Source organism: Synchiropus splendidus, chromosome 6 (genome assembly GCF_027744825.2).
Source record: "Synchiropus splendidus isolate RoL2022-P1 chromosome 6, RoL_Sspl_1.0, whole genome shotgun sequence".
NCBI lineage: Eukaryota > Metazoa > Chordata > Actinopteri > Syngnathiformes > Callionymidae > Synchiropus > Synchiropus splendidus.
This window is the reverse complement of record NC_071339.1, coordinates 27,678,993-27,689,331: the sequence shown is the minus strand read 5'-3', so window position 1 is coordinate 27,689,331 and position 10,339 is coordinate 27,678,993. Positions and strand designations below refer to the sequence as shown.

The window sequence follows — 10,339 nt, the reverse complement described above, 5'->3', positions numbered from 1 at the left end:
CAACAGTTACTCAAACACCTTCAATAGTAAAATGACACCGTCTAAAAGCACATAGCCGGAACATAGACAAACCGCATTACAGATAAAACACACACACACGCACGGACGCACGTACGCGCACACACACACACACACACACAAGTATTTCTTTCTCTTTGTTTTGGTATCCGGGGCGATGTCCGCGGCTTGTCTGTGGTTGCTGGCGGTGCTGATGGTGTCGGCGACGGTGGCTGTGGAGGTGCGGATAGCCCAGATGCCGACGTCGAGTCTTCAGCAGGGAACGGTCCGGATAGTAGATCCAGAGGTACTGAGGAAACCGGCGTCGATGTCTCCCACAAAGGCCAAGACCCAGAGGGGAGAGCTGAAACAGAATACCGACAACAATACAAATGTAAATACAATCTAGAAGCAAGACCTCGGATAGCAGTTAATATGATATTAATATAAACAGAGTGTAAATGTAGGGATCTACTAAGGATCAACATTTAAAGCGTAAAAACAAATAGTAAATCACTAGTGTATACTCTCATTAAACCACTTTACAATAAGTAAAATCACGACCTCTAGTGGACGCCGTCGTTAAACCACATTACAGTTAGTAAAATCACGACCTCTAGTGGACGCCGTCGTTAAACCACATTACAATTAGTAAAATCCCGACCTCTAGCGGCCGCCGTCGTTAAAGCACATTACAATTAGTAAAATCACGACCTCTAGTGGCCGCCGTCGTTAAAGCACATTACAGTTAGTAAAATCACGACCTCTAGTGGCCGCCGTCGTTAAAGCACATTACAATTAGTAAAATCACGACCTCTAGTGGCCGCCGTCGTTAAAGCACATTACAGTTAGTAAAATCACGACCTCTAGTGGCCGCCGTCGTTAAACCACATTACAATTAGTAAAATCACGACCTCTAGTGGCCGCCGTCGTTAAAGCACATTACAGTTAGTAAAATCACGACCTCTAGTGGCCGCCGTCCTTAAAGCACATTACAATTAGTAAAATCACGACCTCTAGTGGCCGCCGTCGTTAAAGCACATTACAATTAGTAAAATCACGACCTCTAGTGGCCGCCGTCGTTAAAACACATTACAGTTAGTAAAATCACGACCTCTAGTGGCCGCCGTCGTTAGAGCACATTACAGTTAGTAAAATGACGACCTCTAGTGGCCGCCGTCGTTAAAGCACATTACAGTTAGTAAAATCACGACCTCTAGTGGCCGCCGTCGTTAAAGCACATTACAATTAGTAAAATCACGACCTCTAGTGGCCGCCGTCGTTAAAGCACATTACAGTTAGTAAAATCACGACCTCTCGTGGCCGCCGTCGTTAAAGCACATTACAGTTAGTAAAATCACGACCTCTAGCGGCCGCCGTCGTTAAAGCACATTGCAGTTAGTAAAATCACGACCTCTAGTGGCTGCCGTCGTTAAAGCTAATTACAGTTAGTAAAATCACGACCTCTAGCGGCCGCCGTCGTTAAAGCACATTACAATTAGTAAAATCACGACCTCTAGTGGCCGCCGTCGTTAAAGCACATTACAGTTAGTAAAATCACGACCTCTAGTGGCCGCCGTCGTTAAAGCATGGTGTAAATTAGTAATCCCGACCTCTAGTGGTCGCCATCGTTAAAGCATAGTGTGAAATAGTAATCGCGACCTCTAGTGTCCGTCGTCGTTAAAGCATAGTAGTAAAATCACAATGACGCTTAGCAGCAACAGTTACTCAAACACCTTCAATAGTAAAATGACACCGTCTAAAAGCACATAGCCGGAACATAGACAAACCGCATTACAGATAAAACACACACACACGCACACACACACGCACGGACGCACGTACGCGCACACACACACACACACACACAAGTATTTCTTTCTCTTTGTTTTGGTATCCGGGGCGATGTCCGCGGCTTGTCTGTGGTTGCTGGCGGTGCTGATGGTGTCGGCGACGGTGGCTGTGGAGGTGCGGATAGCCCAGATGCCGACGTCGAGTCTTCAGCAGGGAACGGTCCGGATAGTAGATCCAGAGGTACTGAGGAAACCGGCGTCGATGTCTCCCACAAAGGCCAAGACCCAGAGGGGAGAGCTGAAACAGAATACCGACAACAATACAAATGTAAATACAATCTAGAAGCAAGACCTCGGATAGCAGTTAATATGATATTAATATAAACAGAGTGTAAATGTAGGGATCTACTAAGGATCAACATTTAAAGCGTAAAAACAAATAGTAAATCACTAGTGTATACTGTCATTAAACCACATTACAATTAGTAAAATCACGACCTCTAGTGGCCGCCGTCGTTAAAGCACATTACAATTAGTAAAATCACGACCTCTAGCGGCCGCCGTCGTTAAACCACATTACAGTTAGTAAAATCACGACCTCTAGTGGACGCCGTCGTTAAACCACATTACAATTAGTAAAATCACGACCTCTAGTGGCCGCCGTCGTTAAAGCACATTACAGTTAGTAAAATCACGACCTCTAGTGGCCGCCGACGTTAAAGCACATTACAATTAGTAAAACCACGACCTCTAGCGGCCGCCGTCGTTAAAGCACATTACAGTTAGTAAAATCGCGACCTCTAGTGGCCGCCATCGTTAAAGCACATAACAGTTAGTAAAATCGCGACCTCTAGTGGCCGCCGTCGTTAAAGCACATTACAATTAGTAAAATCACGACCTCTAGTGGCCGCCGTCGTTAAAGCACATTACAATTAGTAAAATCACGACCTCTAGTGGCCGCCGTCGTTAAAGCACATTACAGTTAGTAAAATCACGACCTCTAGTGGCTGCCGTCGTTAAAGCACATTACAATTAGTAAAATCACGACCTCTAGTGGCCGCCGTCGTTAAAGCACATTACAGTTAGTAAAATCACGACCTCTCGTGGCCGCCGTCGTTAAAGCACATTACAGTTAGTAAAATCACGACCTCTAGTGGCCGCCGTCGTTAAAGCACATTACAGTTAGTAAAATCACGACCTCTAGTGGCCGCCGTCGTTAAAGCACATTACAGTTAGTAAAATCACGACCTCTAGTGGCCGCCGTCGTTAAAGCACATTACAGTTAGTAAAATCACGACCTCTAGCGGCCGCCGTCGTTAAAGCACATTGCAGTTAGTAAAATCACGACCTCTAGCGGCCGCCGTCGTTAAAGCATAGTGTAAAATAGTAATCCCGACCTCTAGTGGTCGCCGTCGTTAAGGCACAGTGTGAAATAGTAATCGCGACCTCTAGTGTCCGTCGTCGTTAAAGCATAGTAGTAAAATCACAATGACGCTTAGCAGCAACAGTTACTCAAACACCTTCAATAGTAAAATGACACCGTCTAAAAGCACATAGCCGGAACATAGACAAACCGCATTACAGATAAAACACACACACACGCACACACACACACACGCACGCACGCACGCACGTACGCACGTACGCGCACACACACACACACACACACACACAATAGCGAACATACAACCATTCAACTGATACTGAACGGTAGAGATGTGTTGAAAAAAATTGAGATTCGTATCTTACGTTGGTGTTGGTGTTGGTGTTGAAGCGACAGGTAGAAGGTGTGGCGTGCTCGTTGTCTTTGTATCTGTTTTCATGTGAAAAAATAAATAAATAAATACAGCAGTGAAACGTAAACTATCACTCCAAAATGTTTTTTCCCACCTCCTATCAGCTGAGGCGTCTGGTGAGTTAAAGAATCAACGAGCGGGTGCCCTACTCCTTCGACCTCTGACTGATCGTCTGTTTTCATACGCACAGGCGTTGAATAAAACAAAAAACATAGGTAGTTAAATATAAAATACATCGACAGACTGTGGTTAAAATACTTTTTTTTATTGAACTGAATGTTTTGCTCTCACCGTTGAACAGTTGGAGCGACCCGTTCAATGAATGATCAGCATCCACAGGGTCCGGATGACTTCCCGGTCGTGTCTGATTTCCGGGTTCCGGGTGATCTTTTCAAGCACACACACACACACACACACAAGTATTTCTTTCTTTTTGTTTTGGTATCCGGGGCGATGTCCGCGGCTTGTCTGTGGTTGCTGGCTGTGCTGATGGTGTCGGCGACGGTGGCTGTGGAGGTGCGGATAGCCCAGATGCCGACGTCGAGTCTTCAGCAGGGAACGGTCCGGATAGTAGATCCAGAGGTACTGAGGAAACCGGCGTCGATGTCTCCCACAAAGGCCAAGACCCAGAGGGGAGAGCTGAAACAGAATACCGACAACAATACAAATGTAAATACAATCTAGAAGCAAGACCTCGGATAGCAGTTAATATGATATTAATATAAACAGAGTGTAAATGTAGGGATCTACTAAGGATCAACATTTAAAGCGTAAAAACAAATAGTAAATCACTAGTGTATACTGTCATTAAACCACATTACAATTAGTAAAATCACGACCTCTAGTGGACGCCGTCGTTTAACCACATTACAGTTAGTAAAATCACGACCTCTAGTGGCCGCCGTCGTTAAAGGACATTACAATTAGTAAAATCACGACCTCTAGTGGCCGCCGTCGTTAAACCACATTACAGTTAGTAAAATCACGACCTCTAGTGGCCGCCGTCGTTAAACCACATTACAGTTAGTAAAATCACGACCTCTAGTGGCCGCCGTCGTTAGAGCACATTACAGTTAGTAAAATGACGACCTCTAGCGGCCGCCGTCGTTAAAGCACATTACAGTTAGTAAAATCACGACCTCTAGTGGCTGCCGTCGTTAAAGCACATTACAATTAGTAAAATCACGACCTCTAGTGGCCGCCGTCGTTAAAGCACATTACAGTTAGTAAAATCACGACCTCTCGTGGCCGCCGTCGTTAAAGCACATTACAGTTAGTAAAATCACGACCTCTAGCGGCCGCCGTCGTTAAAGCACATTGCAGTTAGTAAAATCACGACCTCTAGTGGCTGCCGTCGTTAAAGCTAATTACAGTTAGTAAAATCACCACCTCTAGCGGCCGCCGTCGTTAAAGCACATTACAGTTAGTAAAATCACGACCTCTAGTGGCCGCCGTCGTTAAAGCACATTACAATTAGTAAAATCACGACCTCTAGTGGCCGCCGTCGTTAAAGCACATTACAGTTAGTAAAATCACGACCTCTCGTGGCCGCCGTCGTTAAAGCACATTACAGTTAGTAAAATCACGACCTCTAGCGGCCGCCGTCGTTAAAGCACATTGCAGTTAGTAAAATCACGACCTCTAGTGGCCGCCGTCGTTAAAGCTAATTACAGTTAGTAAAATCACGACCTCTAGCGGCCGCCGTCGTTAAAGCACATTACAATTAGTAAAATCACGACCTCTAGTGGCCGCCGTCGTTAAAGCACATTACAGTTAGTAAAATCACGACCTCTAGTGGCCGCCGTCGTTAAAGCATGGTGTAAATTAGTAATCCCGACCTCTAGTGGTCGCCATCGTTAAAGCATAGTGTGAAATAGTAATCGCGACCTCTAGTGTCCGTCGTCGTTAAAGCATAGTAGTAAAATCACAATGACGCTTAGCAGCAACAGTTACTCAAACACCTTCAATAGTAAAATGACACCGTCTAAAAGCACATAGCCGGAACATAGACAAACCGCATTACAGATAAAACACACACACACGCACGGACGCACGTACGCGCACACACACACACACACACACAAGTATTTCTTTCTCTTTGTTTTGGTATCCGGGGCGATGTCCGCGGCTTGTCTGTGGTTGCTGGCGGTGCTGATGGTGTCGGCGACGGTGGCTGTGGAGGTGCGGATAGCCCAGATGCCGACGTCGAGTCTTCAGCAGGGAACGGTCCGGATAGTAGATCCAGAGGTACTGAGGAAACCGGCGTCAATGTCTCCCACAAAGGCCAAGACCCAGAGGGGAGAGCTGAAACAGAATACCGACAACAACACAAATGTAAATACAATCCAGAAGCAAGACCTCGGATAGCAGTTAATATGATATTAATATAAACAGAGTGTAAATGTAGGGATCTACTAAGGATCAACATTTAAAGCGTAAAAACAAATAGTAAATCACTAGTGTATACTCTCATTAAACCACTTTACAATAAGTAAAATCACGACCTCTAGTGGACGCCGTCGTTAAACCACATTACAGTTAGTAAAATCACGACCTCCAGTAGCCGCCATCGTTAAAGCACATTACAATTAGTAAAATCACGACCTCTAGCGGCCGCCGTCGTTAAACCACATTACAGTTAGTAAAATCACGACCTCTAGTGGACGCCGTCGTTAAACCACATTACAATTAGTAAAATCCCGACCTCTAGCGGCCGCCGTCGTTAAAGCACATTACAATTAGTAAAATCACGACCTCTAGTGGCCGCCGTCGTTAAAGCACATAACAGTTAGTAAAATCGCGACCTCTAGTGGCCGCCATCGTTAAAGCACATAACAGTTAGTAAAATCGCGACCTCTAGTGGCCGCCGTCGTTAAAGCACATTACAATTAGTAAAATCACGACCTCTAGTGGCCGCCGTCGTTAAAGCACATTACAATTAGTAAAATCACGACCTCTAGTGGCCGCCGTCGTTAAAGCACATTACAGTTAGTAAAATCACGACCTCTAGTGGCTGCCGTCGTTAAAGCACATTACAATTAGTAAAATCACGACCTCTAGTGGCCGCCGTCGTTAAAGCACATTACAGTTAGTAAAATCACGACCTCTCGTGGCCGCCGTCGTTAAAGCACATTACAGTTAGTAAAATCACGACCTCTAGTGGCCGCCGTCGTTAAAGCACATTACAGTTAGTAAAATCACGACCTCTAGTGGCCGCCGTCGTTAAAGCACATTACAGTTAGTAAAATCACGACCTCTAGCGGCCGCCGTCGTTAAAGCATAGTGTAAAATAGTAATCCCGACCTCTAGTGGTCGCCGTCGTTAAGGCACAGTGTGAAATAGTAATCGCGACCTCTAGTGTCCGTCGTCGTTAAAGCATAGTAGTAAAATCACAATGACGCTTAGCAGCAACAGTTACTCAAACACCTTCAATAGTAAAATGACACCGTCTAAAAGCACATAGCCGGAACATAGACAAACCGCATTACAGATAAAACACACACACACGCACACACACACACACGCACGCACGCACGCACGTACGCACGTACGCGCACACACACACACACACACACACACAATAGCGAACATACAACCATTCAACTGATACTGAACGGTAGAGATGTGTTGAAAAAAATTGAGATTCGTATCTTACGTTGGTGTTGGTGTTGGTGTTGAAGCGACAGGTAGAAGGTGTGGCGTGCTCGTTGTCTTTGTATCTGTTTTCATGTGAAAAAATAAATAAATAAATACAGCAGTGAAACGTAAACTATCACTCCAAAATGTTTTTTCCCACCTCCTATCAGCTGAGGCGTCTGGTGAGTTAAAGAATCAACGAGCGGGTGCCGTACTCCTTCGACCTCTGACTGATCGTCTGTTTTCATACGCACAGGCGTTGAATAAAACAAAAAACATAGGTAGTTAAATATAAAATACATCGACAGACTGTGGTTAAAATACTTTTTTTTTATTGAACTGAATGTTTTGCTCTCACCGTTGAACAGTTGGAGCGACCCGTTCAATGAATGATCAGCATCCACAGGGTCCGGATTACTTCCCGGTCGTGTCTGATTTCCGGGTTCCGGGTGATCTTTTCATGCACACACACACACACACACACAAGTATTTCTTTCTTTTTGTTTTGGTATCCGGGGCGATGTCCGCGGCTTGTCTGTGGTTGCTGGCTGTGCTGATGGTGTCGGCGACGGTGGCTGTGGAGGTGCGGATAGCCCAGATGCCGACGTCGAGTCTTCAGCAGGGAACGGTCCGGATAGTAGATCCAGAGGTACTGAGGAAACCGGCGTCGATGTCTCCCACAAAGGCCACGACCCAGAGGGGAGAGCTGAAACAGAATACCGACAACAATACAAATGTAAATACAATCTAGAAGCAAAACCTCGGATAGCAGTTAATATGATATTAATATAAACAGAGTGTAAATGCAGGGATCTACTAAGGATCAACATTTAAAGCGTAAAAACAAATAGTAAATCACTAGTGTATACTGTCATTAAACCACATTACAATTAGTAAAATCACGACCTCTAGTGGACGCCGTCGTTAAAGCACATTTCAGTTAGTAAAATCCCGACCTCTAGTGGCCGCCGTCGTTAAAGCACATTACAATTAGTAAAATCACGACCTCTAGTGGCCGCCGTCGTTAAAGCACATTACAATTAGTAAAATTACGACCTCTAGTGGCCGCCGTCGTTAAAGCACATTACAGTTAGTAAAATCACGACCTCTAGCGGCCGCCGTCGTTAAAGCACATTACAGTTAGTAAAATCACGACCTCTAGCGGCCGCTGTCGTTAAAGCACATTACAGTTAGTAAAATCACGACCTCTAGCGTCCGCCGTCGTTAAAGCACATTACAATTAGTAAAATCCCGACCTCTAGTGGCCGCCCTCATTAAAGCACATTACAGTTAGTAAAATCACGACCTCTAGTGGCCGCCGTCGTTAAAGCACATTACAGTTAGTAAAATCACGACCTCTAGTGGCCGCCGTCGTTAAAGCACATTACAGTTAGTAAAATCACGACCTCTAGCGGCCGCTGTCGTTAAAGCACATTGCAGTTAGTAAAATCACGACCTCTCGTGGCTGCCGTCGTTAAAGCTAATTACAGTTAATTAAGTCACGACCTCTAGCGGCCGCCGTCGTTAAAGCACATTACAAATAGTAAAATCACGACCTCTAGTGGCCGCCGTCGTTAAAGCACATTACAAATAGTAAAATCACGACCTCTAGTGGCCGCCGTCGTTAAAGCACATTACAGTTAGTAAAATCACGACCTCTAGTGGCCGCCGTCGTTAAAGCACATTACAATTAGTAAAATCACGACCTCTAGTGGCCGCCGTCGTTAAAGCACATTACAGTTAGTAAAATCACGACCTCTAGTGGCCGCCGTCGTTAAACCACATTACAGTTAGTAAAATCACGACCTCTAGTGGCCGCCGTCGTTAAACCACATTACAGTTAGTAAAATCACGACCTCTAGTGGCCGCCGTCGTTAGAGCACATTACAGTTAGTAAAATGACTACCTCTAGTGGCCGCCGTCGTTAAAGCACATTACAGTTAGTAAAATCACGACCTCTAGTGGCTGCCGTCGTTAAAGCACATTACAATTAGTAAAATCCCGACCTCTAGTGGCCGCCGTCGTTAAAGCACATTGCAGTTAGTAAAATCACGACCTCTAGTGGCCGCCGTCGTTAAAGCACATTACAGTTAGTAAAATCACGACCTCTAGTGGCCGCCGTCGTTAAAGCACATTACAGTTAGTAAAATCACGACCTCTAGCGGCCGCTGTCGTTAAAGCACATTGCAGTTAGTAAAATCACGACCTCTCGTGGCTGCCGTCGTTAAAGCTAATTACAGTTAATTAAGTCACGACCTCTAGCGGCCGCCGTCGTTAAAGCACATTACAAATAGTAAAATCACGACCTCTAGTGGCCGCCGTCGTTAAAGCACATTACAAATAGTAAAATCACGACCTCTAGTGGCCGCCGTCGTTAAAGCACATTACAGTTAGTAAAATCACGACCTCTAGTGGCCGCCGTCGTTAAAGCACATTACAATTAGTAAAATCACGACCTCTAGCGGCCGCCGTCGTTAAAGCATAGTATTAAAATCACAATGACGCTTAGCAGCAACAGTTACTCAAACACCTTCAATAGTAAAATGACACCGTCTAAAAGCACATAGCCGGAACATAGACAAACCGCATTACAGATAAAACACACACACACGCACACACACACGCACGCACGCACGTACGCGCACACACACACACACACACACATACACACACACATAATAGCGAACATACAACCATTCAACTGATACTGAACGGCAGAGATGTGTTGAAAAAAATTGAGATTCGTATCTTACCAAACGTTGGTGTTGGTGTTGGTGTTGAAGCGACAGGTAGAAGGTGTGGCGTGCTCGTTGTCTTTGTATCTGTTTTCATGTGAAAAAATAAATAAATAAATACAGCAGTGAAACGTAAACTATCACTCCAAAATGTTTTTTCCCACCTCCTATCAGCTGAGGCGTCTGGTGAGTTAAAGAATCAACGAGCGGGTGCCCTACTCCTTCGACCTCTGACTGATCGTCTGTTTTCATACGCACAGGCGTTGAATAAAACAAAAAACATAGGTAGTTAAATATAAAATACATCGACAGACTGTGGTTAAAATACTTTTTTTTATTGAACTGAATGTTTTGCTCTCACCGTTGAACAGTTGGAGCGACC

The 10,339-nt window shown here is 45.0% G+C and overlaps 1 long non-coding RNA gene across 1 annotated transcript; it reads right to left on the bottom strand.

Annotated features, from left to right (window-relative positions):
• Positions 1-3,539: 3,539 nt before the first annotated feature.
• On the bottom strand, positions 3,540-4,020 carry LOC128760031 (uncharacterized). The gene is made up of 3 exons (XR_008414776.1): positions 3,878-4,020; positions 3,681-3,758; positions 3,540-3,603 (listed from the first exon to the last, which is right to left on the bottom strand). It is a non-coding gene; the product is annotated as an uncharacterized LOC128760031 (long non-coding RNA).
• Positions 4,021-10,339: the final 6,319 nt, after the last annotated feature.